Below are 26,545 nucleotides of genomic sequence, written 5' to 3' on the forward strand. Positions count from 1 at the left end.
ATCCATATAATTTCACGGTTATCCCTCAGGGATGGTCTGGGGGTTGAAAGTGTTCTTTTTGCTGAAGCTCAGAGTTATTTCTGGGGGTTAGGGGTGGGTCAGATTTGAATGTTTTTAAGCAGAAAAGCTCTCTTTATTTTGTCACAGGCCTGGCACTTCCTAATTGTCTTATCTCTATAATTTTGTGAGGCTTCAGACACTAGGGCAAGGTGTTTGGACTTTCTCCTGTAAGAAACAGAGAGCTGCACGCAGCGGGTGTTTGCACAGAGGGATGAAGTCGTTCCAGACAATACATTAGGGAGTTGAGAATGGTGTGGACAAATGGGCCAAATGGGCTCCAGCACCCTGCCCCCAACCCTCCTGACTTTCACTTCTTCCCTCACCTTCAGTCACGGGGCAACAAACCTCTCTCCATCAGAATTCCTGCCCCCATCCCCCAGAGCACCCCATCGTCTTCCCTTTTCAAACTCCTCAGTAATACAATTTACATTTTATCTCCACACTTCCTCATCTCCGTCTTTAAAAAACATTAGTATTTGATGACAAGACATATCCCTTCTAAATACAAATTCAGTTGCAAGCCATTAGTTTTAATAGGTGGTATTTGCATTATCTTGCAGTTCTATTGTTTTTCTAACTTCCATTATGATTTGCTCTCTGACCCATAATTTATTTAGAAGTAGGTTTTGGTTATCTTTTTGTTTCTGATTTCTATTGAATTACATTGTAATCAGAGAGTGTGGTCTGTATGATTCTTTGAGATTAGTTGAAACTGGCTTTATGGCACAGTACAAGCTCCTGTTGAAACCACGGGTAATCATTAGTTAAATCCGTGTCACTTGTAATCTGCCTTCATTAATCAAAGTCATTTTAATTGTTTCTACAACAGACTTGCATTTCCTCCCAGTGGCAATAAGCCTAAACAGTAAGATGTTTGCCTGGTTGTTTTGCAGAGTCAGCTGTCTAGTTGAAGCTGAGCTGGTTAAGACTGCATGGGACCCCGACCCTTCAACGGGACCTGCTCCAGTGTCCGCTCAGTGACCTTTTGAATCTGCAGAGGCGGGCAGCTTAGTTATGGCTGCACAGAGCTGCGATTATCACACCTTTTCCCAATCACCTTTCCCCACGCTGTATTCTTTAGCCCCTAAATACCCCGAGGCCAGCTTTCGGGAGGCGGATTTGAGATTTGGTCTGCAATCTTCACGCTTGGCTGCCTGACAAAATAAACGAATAAACAGTCTCTTAGGGCTTTCCTGGTGGCGCAGTGGTTGAGAGTCCGCCTGCCGGTGCAGGGGACACGGGTTCGTGCCCCGGTCCGGGAAGATCCCACATGCCGCGGAGCGGCTGGGCCCGTGAGCCATGGCCGCTGAGCCTGCGCGTCCGGAGCCTGTGCTCCGCAACAGGAGAGGCCACAGCAGTGAGAGGCCCGCGTACAGCAAAAAAAAAAAAAAAAAAAAAAAAAAAAAAAAAAAAGGTATTCTTGTGGAAACAACCTAAACACTCATCAACTGAGGAACAGATAAGCAAAGTGTGGCCTATCTATACAATGGAACAATGAGAGGCCAGCGTACCGCAAAAAACCCCCCCCAAAAAACAACAAAAAAAACCCCAGTCTTCTGCTGCAAACCTCCCGTCAGCGTTTTGGCTTGCTGGCAGACGGCAAAACGGACCTGGTTCTGTAACGCTGTTTCATAAGTGTTCCATGGGTGTTTGAAAAGATCGTGTATTCGCTGCTTGTTCATTCAGGATTTAATAATAGCTCATCAAGCTTGTTCAGTGTTAAATCCTTGTCAAATCCTCATAATTTGACTAGTTTTTCATTTGCTATTAAGTACGTTGAAATCACTCCCTGTAGTGCTGCGTTTGTCAATTTCCTCTTTTAATTCTGTCATCTTTCAGTTGACACGTTTCAGTGTTATGTTAGTAGGTGCATAAACAAGTTCTGGCTCTTTTTATTATTTCTTAGTAACTGTCTTTATCCCTAATAAAAGTTTCTACTTTCAAGGCTGTCTTCTCTAATAAACCTACATCAACTTTCTTTGGATTAGTATTTGCTTAGTATATATTTTTCCATTCTTTTTTTTCCAGTCTTTCTATGTTCCTTAGGTGTGTTTTTCATAACTAACATATAGCTGGGTTTTCAAGATCCAACATTTCAATTACTTAACCAGAGAGTTTAACCAGCGAGCATTTATTTGGGTTTCTATCTATCACTGTAGTTCATTGTTTTTAGCTCCACCCCCCCTTTTTTTCCCCTGGGAATTTCCTTTTTTTTTTTTTAATGTGAACTCAACCGTGGTTTGTTTAAGAGCATATGTTTAAAGGAATGTAGAGCTCTGAGAAACTGCTCCCGGGCTATAGTCCTCATTTTGCCCCAAATGAAACTTAGCTCACAGCTCTGACGTTATGCATTTTTCTAAGTTGACACTGCCTTCCTTTCTTTCTTCTCTCCTCCTTCTGTCCCTTCCTTCCTTCCCTCCCTTTCACTATCTTTTCTACAACCTTATTGAGGTATAATTGACATAAGTAACTGCACATATTTCAAGTGTACAGTTAAAGTTTGTGTGAAACCGTCATACATCTGTGAAACCATGACCACGAGCAAGATAGTGAACATTTGTCTTGCTTCCAAAAGTTCCCTCATGCTTCTTTATAATCCCTCCCTCTCATCTCCCCTCCATCCCGAGGCGATCTTTATCTGCTTTCTGCTACTATAGATTAATTTGTATTTTCTAGAATTCCATATAAATGGAATCATACAGTATGTATTTTTTGTCCGGCTTTTTTCACTCAGCACAATTATTTTGAGATTCATCTATGTTGCATGTGTCAATAACTGGTTTTATTGCTAAGTAGTGTCCACTCACCTGCTGAGGGACATTTGAGTTGTTCCCAGTTTTTGGCTTTTCAAATAATGCTGTACAATTCTGTACAGACATGTGCTTCATTTCTCTTGAGTCAATACTGAGGACTGGAATGACTGGGCCATATGGTAGGGGTATATGTTTAATTTCTTAAGAAACTGCAAACTGTTCTCCATCCCCTTTTACACCACCCCCAGCAATATATGACAGTCCAGATGTTCCACTCCCTTACCCACCTCTGCTATCGTCAGTTTTGTTAATTTTAGCCATCCTAGTATGTGTGAAGCAGTATCACATTGTGGTCTTAATTTGCATTTCCCTAATGACATATGATGTTGAGCATCTTTTTGTATGCTTTTTTCTATCTGTACATCTTCTCTGTGAAGTGTCAGTTCAGGTTTTTTGCCCACTAAAAAATACTGGGTTGTGTTCTTATTGAGTTGTAAGAATTCTTTATATATCCTAGATACAAGTCTTTTGTTGGATATATGTTTTGCAAATAGCTTCGTCCAACCTGCAGCTTGCCTTTTTATTAACAATGTTTTTTAAAAGCAAAAGGTTTTAATTGTGATGAAACCCAATGCATGGATTTCTTTTTTTCAGATCATGTTTTTTGTGTGTGTCTAATTTTAAAAACTTTGCAACCTAAAGTCACTAACTTTTTCCTGTCATTTCTTCTAGACTGTGGTAGACAGAATAATGCCCCTTTTCACTGAAGGATGTCCATGTTCTAATCTCTTCTGGAGGCTATGAATGCCTAGGGTAAGAGGGACTTTGCAGATATGATTATGTTAAAAATCTTGAGGAGATTATCCTGGATTATCTGGGTGGGCCCAATGTAATCACAAGAATCCTTATAAGAGAAACACCGAGGCAGGAGAGTCAGGAAAGGAGATGTGATGAGGGAAGCAGAAATCAGAGTGACCCAAGGAGGGGCTACAAACCAAGCAATGTGGGCAGCTTCCAGAAGCTGGAAAAAGCAAGTAAATGGATTCTCCCCTAAGAGATTAGATCTCAAATGTTATCACAACAAAAAAAGAAATGAAAATTCCCCCCCTAGAGTCTCCAGGAAGGAGCATGGCCCTACTGACACCTTGACTGTGGCCCAAGTGATTGTCTGACAGTGCGAGTGTGTAGCAGCGTGGCATGAACAGGAGGCCCGTGTAACACATAACCATGACGCCTTCTAGAAAAAGGACCTGGGCTTCTCTAGGGGCAGAGGTCTGTTTTTCTCTCTTGCCTTAGTCTACATTTCTGTCAATGGCTCCACAACACCAAGTGTGCTTATCTTACTAGATTTTGGGGAAGATGAAGTAAGGATATCAGAGCCCTCTGAAAATTCTAAATATTCTCCTAAACTGTAAGATATATTGACCACCTCATGTTAACCATGGAGACTAAACACCCCATTCTGTCAGTTCTGTTCACACCAGCTTGCTCACAAATACCTTGGGGACAGAAATTATATATCTTGCTATCATATGTCTTGTTATCCCCCATAGTATCTAGCAGAGGCTTGGTACAGAGTAAACACAAAGAAAATATTGGAGAAATCTAGACCTATACAGAATCACCACTGCAACGATGATTATTATAACTCTGTGGCTGTGAGCATATAAGCATTTTATATCCACAGGACATTTTCCCAAATGTGATATTCAAAGGTACATTCAGATTTACATGCACGTCTTCCAATTATTGTGTGCACTAGAACTGTGCCAACAGATACAGTATCTTCTTGTTTTGAGTTTTCCAATTTGTGTGAGAATATTTTAATACAGAAATGAAATATTTTATTATTCTACTTGAGAAGTTTTTGTTGCTGTTTTTGTGGGTTTTGTTTGTTTGATTTTTTGTTTTCTTTAGGAAACTCACTCAAATAATTGGAATTAAACTGCAGTTCCTTTGAAGCCTCTGGCGAGAGGGGTGACTGTCCTCAAGGTCGTCTTCTGGTGGTTCAGGAGGCACCGTGATCCCTCCAGGGCATAGCTCAGGGCATGGCACACGAATGGTAAGATTTTTCCAGTAAATGTTTGTCAGGTGAATAAAGAAACATAGGGCAGTGACAGTTACACGGTGTGGGGTGGGGAGAGGCTAAAGCAGAACCAGAGGAAAGTTGAGGAGGTCAGAGGTACCCAGAAGTTTTTTTCTTGCCTTAGTTTCGGAGCAAGTTTCCGTATTACCCACAGTCACATTCGCTCACTTAGCAAACCTCACTCCTCACAAAAGTCTGACATTTGAACCTGAGCTAATCAGGTTTATCTTTCACTCTTTGAAAGATGCGGGTTTCCAGGTCAATTATTCACACTGACAAGGGTCCAAGGAGGATGTGTTATTCCCTACACTGTCCAAGGACTCAGGCAGTCTCTACCTCATTGCACCTAAAGTACATACTTCTCACCCATTTGTTAGACAAGGTGACAGGACTTCTACCTGGAAGTCCTTTCAGGCAGTCAATGTGAGTTACAATATGATCCTGGGAGTATTACTATTATGTTTATTTAAGAATATTTCTAGAATCCCAAGTGGCCTTTCCCCTTAAGTAGCCCCAATTCTGTACTCTCAGCCTGGATTTCCACATACACCAGAAACTATTTTCAAAGGTCCTGTAGTTATCTGCTGCTTTGTCTGATTTTTCTGGGAGAGCACGGATGCATTTGCCAAATTCTGGATTCAGGGTTGCTTAAGAAGTTGCCGTTTACTAGGAACTACTACGGGCCAGAAACTGCATCAATAAAAGACACACAAAACAAAGGCCCTCCTATCAGAGCAGCTGTGAACTAACAAGGGAACAAGCACTACACAACTAGCAAGGGTGCAATGGTACAAACAAGAACTGTCCACACATAGGAAAATGAGTAATTTCAGGGCGAGGAGGGTCTCAAAGGGTGTACATCTGAGCTGTGATGTGAGCGATGACGTTTCATGGGCACCAGGGGGAGAAGTGTGAAATGGGGAGTTGATGAGTGAGTAAGGCCACCACGGGGCCAAGTCGCAAACACTGGTCCTCAGGGCTCTCCATTTTTTCTAAGTCAAGTCTTTGCTACCACACCTCTTTCTTATCATTTAACACATTGCGTTGTACTCATCAGTGTCATTTAATAATATCAAAGGCTGGAGGTGCCCAGGGAACCAAGCAGACGTCGTCACTGCCCCCATGACACACACAAACACCAAACAAGGACACACGCATGTGTAACTACAAGTTGAGAGGTGGGCTGGGAAGTGAGAAAGCCCAAGAGGTTAGGGAAGGGCTCTGCAGGGGTGATTAAGCAGAGTCATGCTTAATGATTAAGCTGAGCAGGGCCAGCCCTGGGAATGGGTGGGGAAGAGAACATTCCAGACTGGGGGACAGGCTTGTGTGAAGACTCTGAGGTCCAGACACCTCGGCTCGAGGGAACCAAGAGAGTGGGCCACTGTGACCTCATGGTGAGGGGAAAAAGAGGCAAAGGCCGGTACTGTGGGTCTCGTAGGTGGGTTGAGGAGTTGGATTTTGTTCTGAGTTCAAAGAGGAAACCAATAAAGAGTTTTAAACAGGGAGTACCATGATGCGGAATGTCTTTAAAGTCACCCTGGCTGCTGTGAGGCCAGTCAGAAAATTTCCATAGTCATTCAGTTTTCTTCTCTATTATGCTCTGGTGTCTCAAGGACAGGTGGGCCCCCAAACTCTTGCACCACTGAGTAACCCAAGTTGTGAGAAAGTAGCCCAGATTCCCTCCCCAGTGGGAAGAGGGCATTTAATCACAACTTTGAGGGGTTAAAAAAAATCAGTGACTCTCCTTGTGATGAGAATTTGCAGTTGTGACAAACTATTGCCACTGACATCCTGGGTGACTTTAGGTGGCTTATGTCCTCTTTCTGCACCTAAGCATCCTCATTTGTAAAGGAAGGCACACGAGTAGATTAGTATTTTAAAAACTGCATTCTGACTGCACCTTCTGCCCTGATATGAAAGTGAGTACAAAGGAGCATCACTCTACCCTTATAATGAAAAAGCCAAATTAGTCTCACATTCATAACTATTGTGGAGCCATCACAGAGCTGAGGTTGCAGAGCAAACTACTGGTCCCAAAATATGCAGAAAGACAGGCATCTGCAGGGAGAGGGGAAAGGCCAGTATTCAAGGCCAGTATCAAGTGATCTAACATAGGCATAATTGGAATCTTAGAAGGAGAAGAGAGAGAGAATAGGGCAGAAGAAATACTTGAAGCAGTAAGTCCAATAATTTCCCCATATTAGCCATAGATATTAAAACCACAGATCCATACAGTTCAAAAAGGATAAACACAAAAGAAAAAAAGTTCATACTTAGGCATATCATACACAAACTGTTGAAAACAAAAGTCAAAAAGAAAATCTTGAAAACAGCTAAAGTAAAAAGAAACACTACACAGAGAAAAAAAAAGATAAGCATTAAAGCAAAAATTTTATCAGAAACCATGCAAGCCAGGAGACAATGGAGTGACATCTTTAAGCGGCTGAAAGAAAAAATATATTCAGCAAAAGAATCTTTCAAATATGAATAAGACTTTCTCAGACTAACTGAAACGAAGGGAATTAATTTCCAGCAGACACGCTGTATAAGCAATGGTAAAAGTTCTTCAGGCAGATGGAATATGATAGCAGACTGAAACCTGGATCTACACAAAGGAATGAAGAGTGCAAACCAGGAATAGGAGAGAACGTTCTTAACCTGATAAAGGTTAACTACAAAAAACGTACTTAGTGTTAAAACCTGAGTGCTTTCTCCCTAAGACCTCAGCAAGGCAGGATGCTTTCTCTCACCACACCTAGTCAACATTGAATGTTGAAATCTTAGCCAGTGTAATAAGACAATAAAAAGAAATAAAAGGAATGCAGATTAAAATGGAAGAAACTGAACAGTCTATGTGTAATTTTCTATATAGAAAATCCCAAAGAAACTAAAAAAGAAAACTCCTAGAATTAATAGGTGAGTTTAGCAAGGTGGTAAGATATAAGATCAAGAAACAAAATAAATTGCATTTCTATACACTAGGGGTGAGCAATTAGAATTTGAAATTAAAAAACTGCATTTACAATAGTAGCCAAAAATTATATCCCTAGCTATAAATCTAATGAAATATATTCAGGATCTATATACTGGTATTTCATCAGCATGGCTTTTTAATCAGCACTGGTGAAAGAAATCAAAAAAGACCTAAATAAATAAAGAGAATATGGTGTTTATGGATTTCAAGATTTAATATTACTTAATGTAATGACTTAATATTAAGTAATATTGCTATTATTAAGAAGCCAATTCTCCCCAATTTGGAACAATCTGAGTAACAAAATAAATAACCATATTATTGAATTATAACCCAAAGGATAGAATAATTACCCATAAGCCCATATTGATGTGAATAAGTGACTGAATAAATAAAAATCAGGGGAGAAGAGCAAGCTCTTCCTTGCAGAAAAATTCCAATTAATAAAAGTGGAAGGAATGGTGAAAATAGAAAATCACTATTACAGCACCAGTAAGAGTTGCGTCAGGGAATATCTACAATGAACACTAAAATTATGTGTAAGAAGCGATCAAAAGGGTCATACTTTGACTGAGAAATCTCACTTGAGAGATTCTACCTTAAGGAAAGATTCTGCAATGCGACATGTTCGTGGAAGTGCTATTTGGAAAATTTTAAAAGGGAAATAATTTGTTTTCAACAATAGGAACATGGCTAATCAAATTAAACAATATGCACTTAATGGAAAATTACACAGCCATAAAAATTTAATTAATAAAGGTTATTGAATAGTAGAGGAAATATATAATAATGCAGGCTAGAATTTTATGTATTATATGATTATAAACCATTAAAAAAATACAAACTAACAAACAAAAAAACCCTGAAATGAAATATACCAGAGAAACAACATTTTTGTTACAGTCAAAATTATTTCTTCTTCAAAACTGTCACATCAAGTTGGTTACATTACCATTTTATAATTTTAAAATATTTGGAAAAAATTTGATTCCTTTTATGTAATATGAATTATAGGTAATTCTGTTGTTAATAATTCAAACAGACCTTCAGCTCCAGTAGAAAGGGCCTTCTACCTTCCCCACAGTGCTTAGTTGCAAGTCCTGATATGCAGAATAATCTCAATCGATATTTGCATACTGATTGATTTCCAATATTCATAGCTATAGGTGTCACCTCAAGAGTGTATAGTGCTTGTTTCTCTTCAGGTGACAGCTTTGATCTCATCAGTGGGGAACCAGGACTCCCAACCCCGCCTGGCAGTAATGAGGTGGATCTCTCCATCCCCTGCCAGAGTAGGGCCAAAGGAGGTCTGCTAAGTCACAAGGTTTAAATAAGGTCTAGAGTTTGTTCCTGAGTTTTCTTTTTATCTCCCAAATATTCTGGGCTGGGAACCTGGAACCATCAACAGGCAGAAAGAAAGGAAGGAAAGAAGGGAGGGAGGGAGATGGGGAGGAGAGAAGGATGAAGGAAGAGAAGGAGAAAAGTTTGCTCTGCTTCATTTGTGTGTTTATGGAGGTGACTGAGTGACGGCACAGAGAGGCTAATGCCATTGAAAGAAGATTTAGATTATGTACAGCTTCCAAGAGAAAGAGGCACACCATGCCACAGAGGGCCACATGGGGAAGCACCAGTGTTGGTCAGGAGGCAGAAGGAGCAAGGGGAAAGCCTAGGCTAGAGCCTTTATTGAGGTTTCTGAGAGAAAGACAGGACAAAATAAACAGCTTAGGACTGGCAAGTTTGAATAATTACAGCAGGCTCTGGGATAGTGGTTGGCCCTGAGGTGATTTAGGGCAGGGAGAATTGGCTTAGTATGTGAGAGTGGATAAGGAGGTGGTCCAGAGCATGGGCTCTGGATCTTAGGGAAGGTGTATAAAACTTTGGCCATTAGTTTGGTCCTATAATTAATGGATGCCAAATAGAAAAATCCAGAATCTAAGAAAACACAGGACACTCTCTGTCCAAAGTTCCAGAGGGAAAGCCCAGCAGGGTCTTAGCAGGAAAATCTATCCCCAGTGGCAGCAGTGTCCTGACTTGCCTACAACAGTAGCCACAAAAGATCCTGGGTACGCCAAGCCATGACCTCTCCATCCCTCAGCTATCAGCAAGAACAGGCCAATCTGTCAACAGCAGAACCTGGGCAAGCCAAACCACCCCCTGACACAACTGCCAGGAGCAGGTGTACCCTCTGCCTGCGCAGGTGGTGTCAACAGTCCTTGTGTCTTCTGGTCCTCTACCCAGCACCAGAAAGCAACACAGCTCTGGTATCTCCCAATCCCCCACCCAACAGCAGAGAACCTCCCAGACCCCATGGCTTCAGCCCTTCCCAGGGGCAGAAGATGTCCCAGGTAGGCACTTCTTTCTACCAATGGCAATGGCAGAGATAGAGCGAGAAGCCCACTGTCACTGGGTAGCTGGAGAACAGCCAGGGGAAGTGCTCTCTGTTCTATGGGTTGGGATTCCCACACTCACCTAACAATGCCAGGAAGCCCAGGGAAGCCATTTCTGGACCCTGCAGACAGCACTAATAGGGATCAAGGGAGAGCTCAAGCAGAAGAATGAAGCAAATCAGAATAGCCTTGTGAAAGCTCAGAAAACTAAACTGTCATTGGAACTGCAGCCAGTAAAATAGGCCAGACCTACATACTAAATCTGAACAGGGCAGGGGGCTTCCCTAGTGGTGCAGTGGTTAAGAACCCACCTGCCAATGCAGGGGACACGGGTTCAAGCCCTGGTCCAGGAAGATCCCATATGCCATGTAGCAACTAAGCCCTTGTGCCACAACTGCTGAGCCTGTGCTCTAGAGCCCACAAGCCACAACTACTGAGCTCACGTGCCACAACTACTGAAGCCTGTTGCCTAGAGTCTGTGTTCTGCAACAAGAGAAGCCACCGCAATGAGAAGCCCGTGCACCACAACAAAGAGTAGCCCCCGCTCGCCGCAACTAGAGAAAGCCTGTGCAGAGCAACGAAGACCCAACACAGCCAAATAAATAAATTAATTAATTAAAAAAAAACTAAATAGGGCAAATTGTTGCTAAAAGAGATTTAAATAGGATCAAGAGTCTCTTAACATGAGGCTCTTCCTGAAGATGGTGGCATAGGAGGGTGTGGAGTTCATGTCTCCTGACAAGTAGGGCACCTGCTAGGTGCTTATGGGGGACCTCGGACACCCAAGGGGATGGGAGTAATCCTTGTGTGACCAGGTAGGACATGGGAGGGAAGGAGAGATGGAAGAAAAGTGGAGGTGGGACGGGACCAGCGCCCTTGAGTGGGGGCTGGGGGAGAGGAGAGGTTCCTACGCTCAGAGGGGCCCACTCACGGCGAGGGGATCAGCAGGCACGGACAGGGACCTTTGGGGGACTGGGGGATGGGAGGGGAATGAGGCCAGTGTCACCCCTGCCCACTTGGGCCCTGGCAATCCTGCTGGAGTCCCCGGCCTGAACCCCACCCTGGGGCTCCCACAGGCTGCGTGGTTCCCAGGCCTGAGCCCCACCACCAAGGCCTCTTCTGGCCACACAGGTACCAGGCCTGAGGCCCCCCTGATCCCCCTCCGGCCACATGGGTCCCACCTGAACCCCGCCACTGCCAAAGCCTCTTCTGGCCATGCGAGGCCTGGGCCTGAGTCCTGCCCCTGCCGTGGACTCTTCCAGCCGCATGGGTCCTGGCAGACCTGAGTACTGCCACCCACAAGGCCTCCGTGGGCCAAGCGGGTTTTGGTGGGCCTGAGCACCGCCCCCCATCAAAGCCACCTCTGGCCGTGCAGGTCCAGGCAGAACGAATGCAGCTCCCCCTCCAAGGCCTCTTTCAGCTGTGCTGGCGTCTGTGGGCACGCCTATGGAGGCCTGCGCCCCAGCTGGCCTGCGTGGGCATATGTGCTCCGGGCCAGCTTCAGGAACAGATGCTGGTAAGAGGAGCACACGCAGAAGTGGGGCTGACACGGCAGGTCCAGAGACCTACCTAGAGGTCTTGGGGAGGTGGGGGTTGGCTGTGGCTCACTGTGGGGACAAGGACACTGATAGAGGAGGCACAGGGAATTTTTTAAGGTTTAAAAATTTTTTTATTCTTATCTTTTATTCAATTGTGTTTTTATTTATTTATATTCATATTATTATTACTATGTTTGCTGTTGTGGTTCTGTTTTGTTTTGCCGTTGTTTCATTTTTATTGTTATGTTTTCTAATATAGTTTAAGATTTTTCCAATTTTACTTCACATTTTATTCTTTGTTATGGTTCTGCTCTTTTCTGTTTGTTGCTTTCTTTTGTTTTTTTTTGCCATGCTGCGTGGCATGTGGGGTCTTGGTTCCCAGGCCAGGGGTTGGGCCTGAGATCCTGTGGTGGGAGCAACGAGTCCAAGCCACTGGACTAATAGAGAACTTCAGGCCCCAGGGAATATTAATTGGTGTGGGCTCTCCCAGAGGTCCTCATCTCGGCAGTAACACCCAGCTCCACCCAACTGCCTGAAAAATCCAGTGCTGGACACCTCAACCATAAAAAGAAACGAAATTGAGTTATTTGTAGTGAGGTGGATGGACGAAGAATCTGTCATACAGAGTGAAGTAAGTCAGAAAGAGAAAAACAAATACCGTATGCTAACACATATATATGGAATCTAAAAAAAATATGGTTCTGATGAAGCTAAGGGCAGGACAGTAATAAAGACGCAGATGTGGAGAATGGACTTGAGGACACAGGGAGGGGTAAGGGTAAGCTGGGATGAAGTGAGAGAGTAGCATTGACACATATACACTACCAAATGTAAAATAGATAGCTACTGGGAAGCAGCCACATAGCACAGGGAGATCAGCTCGGTGCTTTGTGACCACCTAGAGGGGTGGGATAGGGAGGGTGGGAGGGAGACGTAAGAGGGAGGAGATATGGGGATATATGTATATGTATAGCTGATTCACTTTGTTATAAAGCAGAAACTAACACACCATTGTAAAGCAATTATACTCCAACAAAGGTGTTTAAAAAATGATATGATTATTGAGGGAAACTGTGCAGTTTCTGTGGGATCTCTCTTATTATTTATTACAACTGCATGTGAATCCACACATTTTGTTTTGTTTTTTTTGTTTTGCTGTACACGGGCCTCTCACTGTTGTGGCCTCTCCCGTTGCGGAGCACAGGCTCCGGACGCGCAGGCCCAGCGGCCGTGGCTCACGGGCCCAGCCGCTCCGCGGCATGTGGGATCTTCCTGGACCGGGGCACGAACCTGTGTCCCCTGCATCGGCAGGCGGACTCTCAACCACTGCACCACCAGGGAAGCCCTGAATCTACACACTTAAATTCTATAAACTTACACTTAAATTACATTAAAAAGCATAATTAATGAACACTCAAAACAAAAATAAATAAAGAATATGTTGCGAAATGCACAGCTTTACCATCAACTAAAGATGTGCAAATAGAGATGGCTCTATCTACTAGCATGTAGCAGTACTTTCACAGACCCTGAGCCCAGGCTGTGAGGATATGATGACACTGCAAGTTGTCTTTGTCTTTTACAAATTCTGTCTGGCAATGTGTGTAAAGAATGAATAACATTTTTTGGACATCTGGAATTTGATTCAAATTCCTGGTCCATTACTTTCTGGCTGAGGGACCGTGAGAAATGGCATACACTTTTAACCTCACTTTCTTGATCTCCAATGACAGGGGTGATTACTTACAGGGCTGATGTGCAGATCTAACAAGCTCTTGTATAAGAATCTAGTACAGTTCCTGAGAACTAGAACGCACTCAGTAACATGTTAAATTCTTTTCAAAAAAGGAAAAAAGTCTTATAAAGAAAGTATCACACACAGATAGTTTTAAAGGAATGTACTGGGGCTTCCCTGGTGGTCCAGTGGGTAAAACTCCAGGCTCCCAATGCAGGGTGCCCGGGTTTGATCCTTGGTTGGGGAGCTAGATCCCACATGCATGCCGCAACTAAGAGTCCGCATGCTGCAACGAAGATCTCACGTGCTGCAACTAGGACCCGGGGCAGACTAAATAAATAAATATTTTTTAAAAGTACACTGGATGAGATTAATGGCGGATTAGACATTCTTAAAGAAGAGATTAGTGAAATTGAATATGTAATGATAGAAGCTATCCAAAATGAAAGAGAGAAAAAAGACTTTAAAAATTAAAAAAAAAAAGGAATATCCTACCAAACATTCAAGGAACACGATTCCAGTCTCACCAAAGAAGTGAAAAAGTGGAATTGTTTCTCAGCTCCTTGAATGAAGATGGTATAATTCTGACACAAAAACTCAACAGGGGCAGCACAAGACACATTAATCTCACCCACAAATATAGATGCAAAATTTCTAAACAAAATGTTAGCAAAATGAGTCTAATGATGTAAAAAAAATAGCATTTCATGACCAGTTGTTGAAATTATTCCCACATAAATAGATTAAGTTTACCACAAAAATAGATTAAAGGAGAAAGAAAACACATGGTCATCTCAATAGATTCAGAAAAAGTATATGAAAATATTCACCATCCAGTCCTCATATCAAAATAGAAAGAGAAAGAAACTTTGAAAGATCTGACGGAGGGTATTCGAAAAAGCCTACAGAAAATATCACACTCAATTAACCTCTGAAAACACCCTTTCAAATTAGAAACAAGACAAGGATGGTTGCTATGACACTTTCAACACTGTACTAAAGATCCTATCCTGCACAAAAGACAGAAAGATGCAATAAAATACATAAGACTTGCAAAGGAAGAAATGAACTTATTGTCATTTACGTACGTTCTGATAGAAATTCCAAAAGAATCTTTAGGCAAACTTATAAGCATTAATAATATCTACTATATTTCTACAATCTATCAAAGAATGGGTAGAAAGTGCAATTTTAAAAGATACTTTTTAATAAAAGCAATAAAAAGCATACCTCAGTACCTAAGAATATATGTAAAAATATGTTGAAGATCTTCATGGAAAAAAGTTTTAAACTTTAAATGTGAAATTTCAATTTAAATATTTATTTATTTATCTGGTGGCACTGGGTCTTAGTTGTAGCACATGGGATCTTTGTTGTGGCACGTGGGATCTTTTTTTTTAGTTGCAGCACGTGGGATCTTTTTTTTTTTTTTTTTTAGTTGTGGCATGCGGCTTTAGTTCCCTGACCAGGGATGGAACAGGGGCCCCCTGCACTGGGAGAGTGGAGTGTTAACTGCTGGACCACCAGGGAAGTCCCTCAATTTCAATTTAAAATTTTACTGAAAGACATTAAAGGACTTCTGGTTCTGTCCAAGACAGAGCAGACCCATTCCTCCCACATCCCCTCTCTTACAACCAAAAAACTGTAGACACAACAAACAAGCACAGGAAGTCTCTGGAAAGTAGGAAGAAGAAGGCCTCTGCACTTGAGGAAGGATGTGAATCCATTGGTTTCCTTACTTCTTCCCACATATCAGAGATCCTCCAGCCCTGAACCAACAATAGGCCCTAAGAAAAGCCTGTTCCTCCCAGTCAAAGGTCCAGGGAAAGGGCAGCCTCACATCAGGACACCTTTTTGGCAATACCTGCTCTGCTACTGCCAAACAGCAACCAAAACCACGTCCCCCCACCTCAGGGTTTCAACAGGCCGGGTGCCCAGGAAGCAGATACCCTCACCTGGGGCATCCCCCTTGTGGGCAGTGTCAGTGGCCCCAGTGGGAAGCAGACTTCCTGCTCAGTGGGAGCAGGTAGAGCTCTGATTGCTCTGCCAGTGGAGTGCCAGCAGGGTACAGCATGGAGCTGAGCTTCGACCCCAGGCCAGCAGCAATCAGACCTAGCAAAGCAGTGTGAGGAAGAGGTAATCACCACCATGGTTCACCACCACCTCCCTCCCACCCACAGCCAAGCCTCCACCCTGCCCCAGCATCAGTGAGGTGGAAGGGGTGCTGAAAGGCCAGCTCAGGGGCACTCTGCTTGCCCCTCCCTGCATCTCTCCCTTAGTGTCATCATGGCCCAGCTGGGAGACGAGCTTCCACCCCTCCCTGCAGCAACAAAGCAGTATGAGTCAGCCCTCTGCTTCCCCTTCCCTTCCAGGCAAGGAGGCAATGTCAGTCAGTGCTCTGTTTTCACAGGGGTGCTGTTGTCAAGGCCCAGTGGGAAGCTGACATATACATCCACCCTGCCCTAACAGAACATTTCAACTGGGGAATGCCTGCCACAAAAAGAAGACTAAATCAGATCCAGAATCTTGTAATACCTAAAATGTCCTGGATACAACTGCATATCGCTGGTCATACCAAGAATGAGAAAATCACTACAAGAATGAGAAAAGGCAATCAACAGATACCAACACCAAGATGAATCAGATGTCAGAGTTATTTGACAAGGATTTTAAAGCAGTCATCATAAAAATGCTTCAATAAGCAATTATGAATTTTCTTGACGCTAATGTAAAATAGAAAACCTCGGCAATAGAAAAAAAAAATTTTTTTTAATAAAAAGGAACCAAAGTGGAAATTACTGAACTGAAAAACACAATAACAGAAAGGAAAAATCTGCTGGATAGGCTCAGTATAGAGTGGAGATGACACAGTGTAGAATCAATAAACTTGAGGACAGATCAACAGAATTTTCCCAATCTGAGCAATAGAGAGAAATTAGGTTGCAAGAGTATTAACAGTCTTGGGGAGCTGTGGGATCCTAGTAAAAGGGTATCATCAGAGTCTCACATGGAGAGGAGACAGAGCATGGGACTGAAAAATTATTCTAAGAAATAATAGCTGATGATTTCTCAAATCTGGAAAAAGACATAAACCTACAGATTTGGGAAGCAGAGAAAACTTTAAGTAGGATAAACAGAAAGAATTCCATGCCAAGTCACAGCATAATTGAACTTATAGAAACTAAAGACAAAGAAAAACATCCCGCAAATAGCCACAGACAAATGACACTTTTTACAGCTGGCCACACAAATTGAATGACAGTGGATTTCTCATCTAAAACTATGGAGGTGAGAAGGAAGTGGGTATTTTTCAAGCACTGAAAGAAAACAACCTGTCAACTGAGAATTCTACATCCAGAGAAAATATCTTTCAAGAACAAAGAGGAAATAAGGACACTAGAGAAGACATATAAATGGAGAAATAATCGATGCTTATGAATTTTTTCACACTTTGGCCAAGCACTGATTCATGGCTTTTAATGTGGTGAGTTAGTAATGCTATGAGCCATCTCCCCACCCTGTGAATGGCAGGATTCCAGAATATCACCAAAGATGTGGAAGAAACAATTGAACTAAATCAGAATGAGTGACCCTTCAGCAATGTCTGATCCTCCTACTGGGAGACTATGCTTGGTTTTGGTATCTATAAAATTCACCATTTTTTATGAATTTTCTTTTAAAATTCTACCTTTACAAAGCCCAGACCAGTTTATATAAATACCGGGAGACTCACCTGATCTCCTCATCCTTTGAACATACATAAAAATTATACCACTTTATAGCCTAAATTATATATCATTGTAGGGCATCTGTTTTTGGTTACATTGCTAATGACCTTTAATGGTTATTTCATTTATTATATATATTCTGTCCCCATAAACTCTTTGTTAAAAGGGTCTATTTCTAGTTCATTGTTTTAATCCTGAATACATTGTGACTGGCAAATAGAAGGTACTAAAAAGAAATCTTCATGAAGGGACTGATTATTATACTTTTTCAAATTTCAAATAAAATATATATTATTGCTTAAAATGATCTAATGCCTAGGAAATCCTTGTTTGGTTAATAAATAAATGCACCTACCAGATACTCAGTGGCTTAAGGAGAGCAAATTTTATTTCATATCACATTTCAACTCTCATTGACTGGTAATGGCTGCCAGAAATATATTGAGGAGAAGGACGTAAGGCCTCTAGAAGAAATGAGTGCCATGCTCACCTAGCAAGGTCTGCTGGGATGAGGGAGGAAGATATCATCTATCCCTCACCCCAGCCCTTACTCTAATTTAAATATGCAGCAAGGGGGAAATATATTGCCTATGTGGTCTATATTGAAACTTCCTTGAAAATCTGTTTCTATTGCATTAAAAAGTTTTTTCATATGGTGGGAAGAACAGGAACGTTGGGGATCCACAGGCCTGGGCGCTCACAGCTGCTCTGTGATTCTCTGTTTCCCCAACAAGCACTCTCCCCTCCGTCCTCCACAGGCTCGTAGACCTTCTCTTTGCCCAGTTCTCCTGCTCTACTACTTCTCCTCATCTTTTCCAGGCGACACACTCACCTTCTCCTTCACAGGGACTAGAAACTGGTCACTCAGGAATACCTTCAAACTCTTGTCTCCAATCCTTTACGTTTTCCTGAAGCTTCACCCACCCCCTTCTCCTTCCTGGTACAAATTTAGTCCTGTTCCCTTCTTCCTGTCTGTGGTCCAGATCACATCGTCTCCTGCCCACCCAGGCCCTCCTAACTCCACTGCTTATCCTGTCTTCTCTGTATGTTCACCTTTCCACTGGCTTCTTCCCAATAGCACTTCAACATAATCTTTGTTCTTTCATTTAAAATAAAACCCAAGAAAAATAAAATAAAGTGCCATGTGCAAAGAGAAAATAAAATAAAATAAACCCCTCTTCCCAGCTTTCTTTCTTTTTTTTTTTTTTTTTTTGCGGTACGCGGGCCTCTCACTGCTGTGGCCTCTCCCGCCGTGGAGCACAGGCTCCGGACGCGCAGGCTCAGCGGCCACGGCTCATGGGCCCAGCCGCTCCGCGGCGTGTGGGATCCTCCCGGACCGGGGCACGAACCCATGTCCTCTGCATCGGCAGGCGGACTCTCAACCACTGCGCCACCAGGGAAGCCCCTTCCCAGCTTTCTTGACCGTGATTCCGTCCAGCTGTGACGCTTACCTTGCATGTTAGTCTTTAACGCACTGCAACCTGACCCCACCCACCATCCACAGGAATTACTCTTAACAGGCCACCAGTGACCTCACTGGTGCTAAATCCAGTGGACATTTTTTGGTCTTCATCTCACCTGACCTCTCAAAAGTACTTGACTACAACTTCTCTCTTGACACTCTTTTCCTTTGACTCTGAGCCACCACACCACCTGGATTTCTTTCTTCCACCCCTGCTGTTTCTCCCCCCTTTGCTGGCTGTTCTTCCTCCCTCCCACCACCTAAAAGTTGTTTTTCAGGTCCTCTGGTCTTCCCACACTTTGGTTCTGGAAGGTGATCTCAGTCATTCACTGATGACTCCCGAACTGTGATCACTATCCTAGGTCTGTGTACAGGAATTGCCAGTCGGTGTCTCACAGCCATCTCAAATTATTAGACATCTCTACAACGGAACCCGTGTCTCCCATCACCCTGTTCCTCCTCCAGTCTCAGTGAATGGTACCATTCTGCATTTAGTCATATAGCCAGGAGCCTGGGACTCACTCATAACTCATTACCCTCTCACACTCAATCCTTAGCCGTCTCACATTCACTTCTCTCCCTCCAACTGGCATTTCCACTTTTCAAGCCATCATCAACTTACTTGAGTTACCAGAACAGCCTCCTGATTGGTGTGCCAGGAGCCTCCTGATTGGTGTGCTTCTCCGTTCCCATAGTGCCAGCAGACAATCTTTCTAAATGAAGACCTGAGCATTCCAGCTCCCTGCTAAGAACCTTTGTGGGCTCGCATCGGTCTTTCCAAGGCCTCTTGTCTCTCTGGCTCCCTGAAGTGAATTCTACAGGTCAGGAGTAATGAACTCCTGCACCGCAGACACACATGCTATTCTTTCTGCCTGGGACCTTTCCCCCCTTGTTAAATTCCACTTATCGCACCAGGCTCAACTCAGATAGTCTTCCTCCAGGAAGCTGCCCCTGCTTCCCTTAGAGAGACCTCCTGAGTGCTGCACAGCACTGTGTGTTACTCTTCTTGTAGCATTCCCTGGACTGCATCACACTGCCTGTTGAGTCCCCCATTCTGAGTCCCCCGTTAGAGCTGAAGGCAAGAGCAGTGTGTTAGGCAGAATTCTGGACCCAGGATTATGCTCATGAATATGTCATGTTACAGGACACAAAGGATTTTGCAGACATAATTAAGATTACTAATCAGTTGACATTAGGTACAGAGATTATCTGGACAGGCTCAAAGTAATCATATGCTTAAAAGCAGAAGAGGGGGCTTCCCTGGTGGCACAGTGGTTGAGAGTCCGCCTGCCAATGCAGGAGACATGGGTTCGTGTCCCGGTCCGGGAAGATCCCACATGCCGCGGAGCGGCTGGGCCCGTGAGCCATGGCCACTGAGCCTGCGCGTCCGGAGCCTGTGCTGCACAATGGGAGAAGCCAAGACAGTGAGAGGCCTGTGTACTGCAAAAAAAAAAAAAAAAAAAAGCAGAAGAGGAAGGCAGTGACTTGGGGTAGAGGTCAGAGAGATTCCAAATGTGGCAAAGTTCTGACACTGCCTTGCTGGCTCTGAGCTGGAGGGGGCTACATGTAAGCAAGGAAGCTGTGTAGAGGATTCTATCCTTGCTGGCTCTGAGCTGGAGGGGGCTACATGTAAGCAAGGAAGCTGTGTAGAGGATTCTGTGAATTCAGAGAAACTGTGAGTATTCCTACACGCATATGTTGAGAGTGGGGGGAGACTGCCCTGGGGCACCGTCACACCACGAAGGCCATGGCACGCTGCAAGCAAACACCGCGTCCATCAGTCCTGTTGCCTCTGCTTGGCTCCAACAGGAGTGGATTGTGTGAGCTGCAGAACGCTCCCTGACTCTTGACTCTGGTTTAGTCCAGAGAGAGGAGCAGATTCAGCCTGCGGCTTCTCATCTGCCTGTCATTCTCCTGTCTCTCACACCTGCCACCCTCCTCTCTGGGGTGCGTACTGGCCTTGAAGGGTCTGTCCCCTCAGCGCCCCATAGTGCCTGAGAATCCAGCCGCCTCTCCCACCGTCGACCCATCAGCCTCATCAGTACTGCCACTTCGTGGAGCTCTCCCAGACCCAGATCCACAGTTATGCTTCCTTCCTTCCTTTTCCGATTTATTCATTCACCATCTAGAGTTGAGTCTCTACCCCACGCTGGGCTCTGAGCTCAGCACTAGGGATCTAGGGATGTGCAGACAAATACAGTGTTCACACACACCTCCCCTGTTGGCTCCCTGACCCGGGAAATTATTTAACTTCCTTCATCCTGGCCCATACCTGTGGATGGCCCCCTACCAGGCGTCCGGTAAAGACTGAAATAGTGTGTGTAAACGCGCAGGACAGCGCCCTGTGCTTGGATGTGCTCTGGCCCCATCAGCCCTGCTTCCCAGGGCTTGGCTACACCTACATCTTACCTTCAACCCAGGGCAATATTCAGGAAATCTACCCATGTTCCTGGCCCAGCTACAGCTCTAACCTGGGGGCATAATAATAACATTTTTACGTCCATGACACAGGGTAAAAGTGTGCATAGAATGAAACAACTACCCTAGAAATAAAAGAAAATGCATTTTTTTCCTATTTGGATATTTAAATATTAATCTCAGGATGTGCAAAATCCTCTATTCTGCCTGGACTTGTATATTTCTCCTGGCACATTCACCATACAGTTGATAGAGTGTTTCATTTAGTTTCTTAAACCTAAAAAAACAAACACAGCTAAAACAGGTCTGTTGTACCTGACAGTTTGCAACCTGTGCATTCATGATCTCACTTGATCTTCACAATTATCCTGTGTATTATTACTACCCTCTAGTTTGAATTAGTAGCCGCATGGTGTTTCAAAAAAAATGAAAAGACTCTGTAGTCAGACGAGGAAGGCATCTGACTTGCCTGAACCTCAGTTTCCTTTTCTGTATGGAAGAAGGAAAACACGTCTGGCCACGTATGTACGTTTGGGCGTCACATGAAATAGTAGGTGTAAAACGTGCAGCAAATAGTAGACATTCAGTGACATTGGGTCCTTCCCTCTTGTTTTAAAACTAACACAACTGAAGCTGGGGAAAAGTTAGCGCGTTGCCAGGGCGGCCGGAGCTCCAATCTTCATCTCCTGCCTCCAGGCTCAGTGATCTTCATGCTGCTCTGTACAGACCGTCTCCTTCCATCCCTGCACGCCCACGCGGGAAAGCAAGCCCTTGGGTGTCAGGAGGCCCTGCGCTCCCAAACTGCAGCCAGCCCACCTAAGCTGCTGCAGTTCACTTATCCAAACACTGCTGGTCCTTTGTTTCACGGGAGGCAAGGGGCACACATGTTTTACTGAGTGTGCTGTTGGTTAAAAAACAAAGCCATTCTCAAGGACAGACGGGAAGTATACTGCCACAGGGATTTTTGTCTCCTGGTGGCATTAGGGGATGGGAACAGGCATTTATGGGGTTTACTGTGGGTGCCTTACATTCCTCCTTTCACTTAAATCCCACAGGAACTACAGCTGACCCTTGAACAACATGAGTTTGAACTGCATAGGTCCACTTACATGTGGATTCTTTTCCACCAAATGCGTACTGAAGTTGGTTGACTCCGTGGACACGGAACCTCGGATGGATGGCCAATTGTGAAGTCAGAGTCACTCTTCAACTGCCTGGAGGGTCGGCGCGCCTAACACCTGCGTTGTTCAGAGTCGACAGTATATTCCCCTCTCCTTCTCTAGCCTGGTGATCAGGACCAACAGAGTAACAATAATTTAGCACCTACTACATGCCAGGCATTTTACACGCCGCCCTGGAAGACGGCTGTCCCTATTCCCACACAGACTCAAATTCCACTGAACCAGCAGACAGGCCCTGGCGTGGGCATCTGCAGTGTGGACACACAGGAGGTGAGGACTCTGTTGGCTGTGGACAATCCTAGATGCAGACCCTCTTCACAGTCTCCGAGACCCGCACCTGAGCCCTTCTACCACGAGGCCTGGGTTTTCTTTGTTTGCCAAATGGGCCCTCCTTTGGCAAGTGATACTTCGTTCTAAAATATCATTAGTATGGTGGTCAATTTGATGTGTCCACTTGACAGGGCTAAGGGGTGCCCAGATAGCTGGTGAAACGTTATTTCTGGGTGCGTCTGTGAGGGTGGCTCTGGAAGAGATTAGCGTTTGAATAGGTAGGCTGAGGAAAGAAGACTGTCCTCACCAGTCTGGACAGGGAGATTCCGACTTGTTGAGGGCCTGCACAGAACAAAAAGGTACAGGAAGGGCTGATTCACTCTCTCTGCTTGAGCTGAGACATCCACCTCCTGCCCTCGGTTATCTGTGCTCCTGGTTCTTGGGTATTTGGACCCAGACTGGGATTTACACTCTCAGCCTCCTAATTCTTGAAGATTTGCACTCGGGTTGAATTAAACCACCGGCCTTACTGGTTCTCCAACTGCAGGCAGCAGTCTGTGGGACTTCTCAAGCCTCCATAACCACATGAGCCAATTCCTATGATAAATCTCCTCCTATGTGTATCTTCATATAGCCTATCGGCTCTGTTTCTCTGGAGAACCCCGGCTAATACAATTAATACGGTAAAAAATGTGAAGATTGCCAGTAGGGTAGAGGCAGTGCAACAGAAAGAAAAAGCGTTCATATCCAAGCTCAGGTTTGTATTTGCTGTAGGTCAGTTAATCATTCTCTCTGAGTCTCCTATTTGTCATCTGCAAAATGAGATTCTCATCTCAGGCTGCTGTTATGAGGATTAAATTAGGTACCTGGAAGATAGTATGTGCTCATTGAACAGGAGTCTCCTTCCCATATACACACACAGTCCACATGTCGTGGGTACTGCACAAATAACTATTGTAATGGTCATGAACCATCACTGCCAGGAGAATAGTTGCTGCTTGGACCCCAACAAATAGAGTCTACTCTACATAAAAACTCTCCCATTCATCAGCTTGGACAGCTCCGTAAAACACAAGTGATGCTAAGTTCATGCCATTGCAAGTATCCCAGTAAAAGAGAAAGAACAAAAGGTCATTTACTAACATTTACATGAAGTACCACATTTTTATAGTGCCTTAGATTAAAAATAGTTGAAAAGACTATATAAAAACCAAATCCTGTAATTCAATATGAAGAGTAGTAGCCTTTAAATAAATGGTACTGGAACTATAACCATAGGCCAAATGCAAAATATACACAAAACCCCTACCTTATACCACATACAAAGTTAACTCAAAGTAGATCATACATCTAAGTGTTGGACCTAAACCATAAAACTCTTAGAAATAAATATAAGAAAATCTCTATGATCTTGGATTAAGCAAATAGGATGCAGAACACTTGAAACACACACACACACACAAAAGCGAAAACTGGACTTAATTCAAATTTAAAACTTTTGGTGTTTAAAAGTCACTGTTAAAGAAAGGAAAAGGTAAGCCACAGCCTGGAAGACAATATTTGAAAAGTATACATCTGACAAGGAATTGTAGCCAGACTATACAAAGACCTCTTACAGCTCAGTAATAAGACAAACAACCCAATAAAAACATGGGCAAAAAGTCTGAACAGACACTTCGTCAAGAAGATTATACAGATGGCAAATGAGCACATGAAATGCTGCAGCATCATTAATCATCAGGGAGCTATAAATTACAACCACAATGAGATACCACTTTACACCCACTGGAATGGCTATAATCCAAAACATTGATAATACCAAGTGCGGTGAGAGTCTGGAGCTCTCACACGCTGCTGGTGGGAATGTAAAATGGCACAGCGTAGGAAGACAGTTTGGCAGTTTCTTATAAAGTTAAGCAACACTTACTGTGCTAGCCAGCAATTATCCTCCTAGGTTTAAATAAAGAAAAAAGGCGGGGGGTCGGGGTGGGGGGGACGACACATGTCCACACAAAGATCTGTAAGCAAATGTTCATAACAGAAGTGTTCATAACAGACAAACTGGCAACAGTCCGAATGTCCACGGACTGGTGCATGGCAAACAACAGTGACACCCCATGGGACACAACTCGGGGGCGACAAAGGAACAGGCTTCTCACACTCACACGCATGGCTGAATCTCAGAAGCAGTCTTACTAAGTGGAAGAAGTCAGACACGAGAGGCTCCACACACCACCATTTCATTTATGTGAAACTCTAGAATAAGAGGAGACTAGAGTGACAGGACGTGGGGTGGGGGTTTACTAGGCAGGGGCAGAGGGAGTGGATGCGATCATCTATACGATGATTGTAGTGATAGTTACGCAAGTGTACACATTTGTCAAAAGTCATCGAACTGTACACTTAAAAGTGGTGAATTCTACTGTATGTAAATTATACCCCGATAAAACTAATTTAAAAAAAAAGTTGTAATCTCTAGGAAAAATCTCCAGGAAAAGAATTACAGAAGCAGCTAATGGGGGTTGGGGGGGAAGGGTACCTTGAACAACTGCAAGTGTAGGGACGGGGGCGGGGGTGGAGGGGTGGGGGAGGGAGGCCACCCAGGGAGCTGCAGAGCAGGGCATGGGGGACGGGGCAAACCTGGACTACGTGAAGTTGTTAGGGATTCTCACCAGCTCTCCCCCCCTCCAGAAAAAAGCTGGTTTTTTCTTAAAATTAGAAAGGCAATAGATGCTTCATTACGCAAACAGAGCCAAGAATGCTGAAGGGCCTGAAATGGTAGGAAAATCTCCTCTCCACCCCCACCCTTCCCCAATCCCCCTCCCAGGGGTGGCCTCTGTGGGCAGGGCACACCCCTCACCTGCACTGTCCGCTGCTTCCTTTCCAGTTGTCTCAGTGGTCCTTCACTGAAAAAGGACGAACGTAACTACTGGACTGAGTTTGCAGCCCAGGGCTTCAGAGTTCATTCAATAGTCCTTTGTCTTCTTCATAAAATCTCAAACCTAATGTTCTCCAGGGACATTAGGTTTGAGATTTTTAGATATTTAAAGTGAAGAAGGCCTCCCTGACTACTGTGGTTGTACAACTCAAGCAACAGTTCTGGGTGGGCAATTGGTGAGACAAAGAGCCTGAATAAATGTGGGTAAACATCATTACTACAATTTCTGTGTCTCTGTTGTTAAAGTTTAGTTTAGCTCAATAAACTGCTTTCACAGAAAGTAATCACATCCATAGCAAATTGACAAGTATGTCCACAGTTTGTAACACACAGGCCCAGGTTCAAATTCTGACACTATATCCACCGATCAGATTGTCCTTAGAGGGTCTCTCCATGCCCTGCCACAGCCCCAGAGAACTGTGCTTGGAATATCTCCCTCCCAGCCAAGCAGGGCAGGGCCGGGCAGGGTCCGCTACCGGGTCCTGAGAACAGTAACAGGACCGCCTAAACTTTCTAAACCTACTCTGCCATCCAGACCTCATCAGAAAGTCCCTTCCCAGACACAAGAGTAGCCTCCCCTCTTAGAAATGCTTGGGACCCTTCTCACCTGCTAGGTACAGCTGTCCTGGAGCACAAGTAATGTGAGGTGTGGCCTCCTCCAGAAAACTGGGGAACATGCCTGGACTGGGGAGGGAGGGAGGCCCCAAGAAGGCGAGAAAGAGCCTCTGGGTGTTTGCAATACCGCACATGCTTCCCTAGGCCTGTTGCAGTTGGGCTGATTCACCAGGTGGGGTCACAACCCCTGAAGCGCAGGCTTTCCTCTCTCAGCTCTACCCTCCTGCTCCGTGGGGCTGAGTGAAGCTGTGTCTCCCCACCCTGCCTAGGCTACACTGGCTGACGGGTGGACTGAGCAGCTCAGCGCAATTCAACCTCATAGTTCCTGAGGTCATGCTTGTTTCCTGTGCCACACCAGCTCTAGGAGCAGCCAGAACAAAGCCAGAGAGAGTCAAGACTG

General features: G+C 44.2%; 1 protein-coding gene and 1 long non-coding RNA gene across 2 annotated transcripts in view; one reads left to right on the forward strand and one right to left on the reverse strand.

Annotated features, from left to right (window-relative positions):
• Positions 1–23,531, forward strand: part of LOC137226764 (uncharacterized) — a 92,074-nt gene extending 68,543 nt beyond the window's left edge. Inside the window, exons 3-5 of the long non-coding RNA XR_010944511.1 lie at positions 954–3,626; positions 4,731–4,875; positions 22,197–23,531. This is a non-coding gene — a long non-coding RNA (uncharacterized lncRNA). The remainder of the gene's footprint in view (positions 1–953; positions 3,627–4,730; positions 4,876–22,196) is intronic.
• The window catches only part of LOC137226762 (uncharacterized), a 254,006-nt gene that overhangs the window by 146,711 nt on the left and 80,750 nt on the right, over positions 1–26,545 (reverse strand).

Source organism: Pseudorca crassidens, chromosome 6 (genome assembly GCF_039906515.1).
Source record: "Pseudorca crassidens isolate mPseCra1 chromosome 6, mPseCra1.hap1, whole genome shotgun sequence".
In the NCBI taxonomy this organism is placed as follows: domain Eukaryota; kingdom Metazoa; phylum Chordata; class Mammalia; order Artiodactyla; family Delphinidae; genus Pseudorca; species Pseudorca crassidens.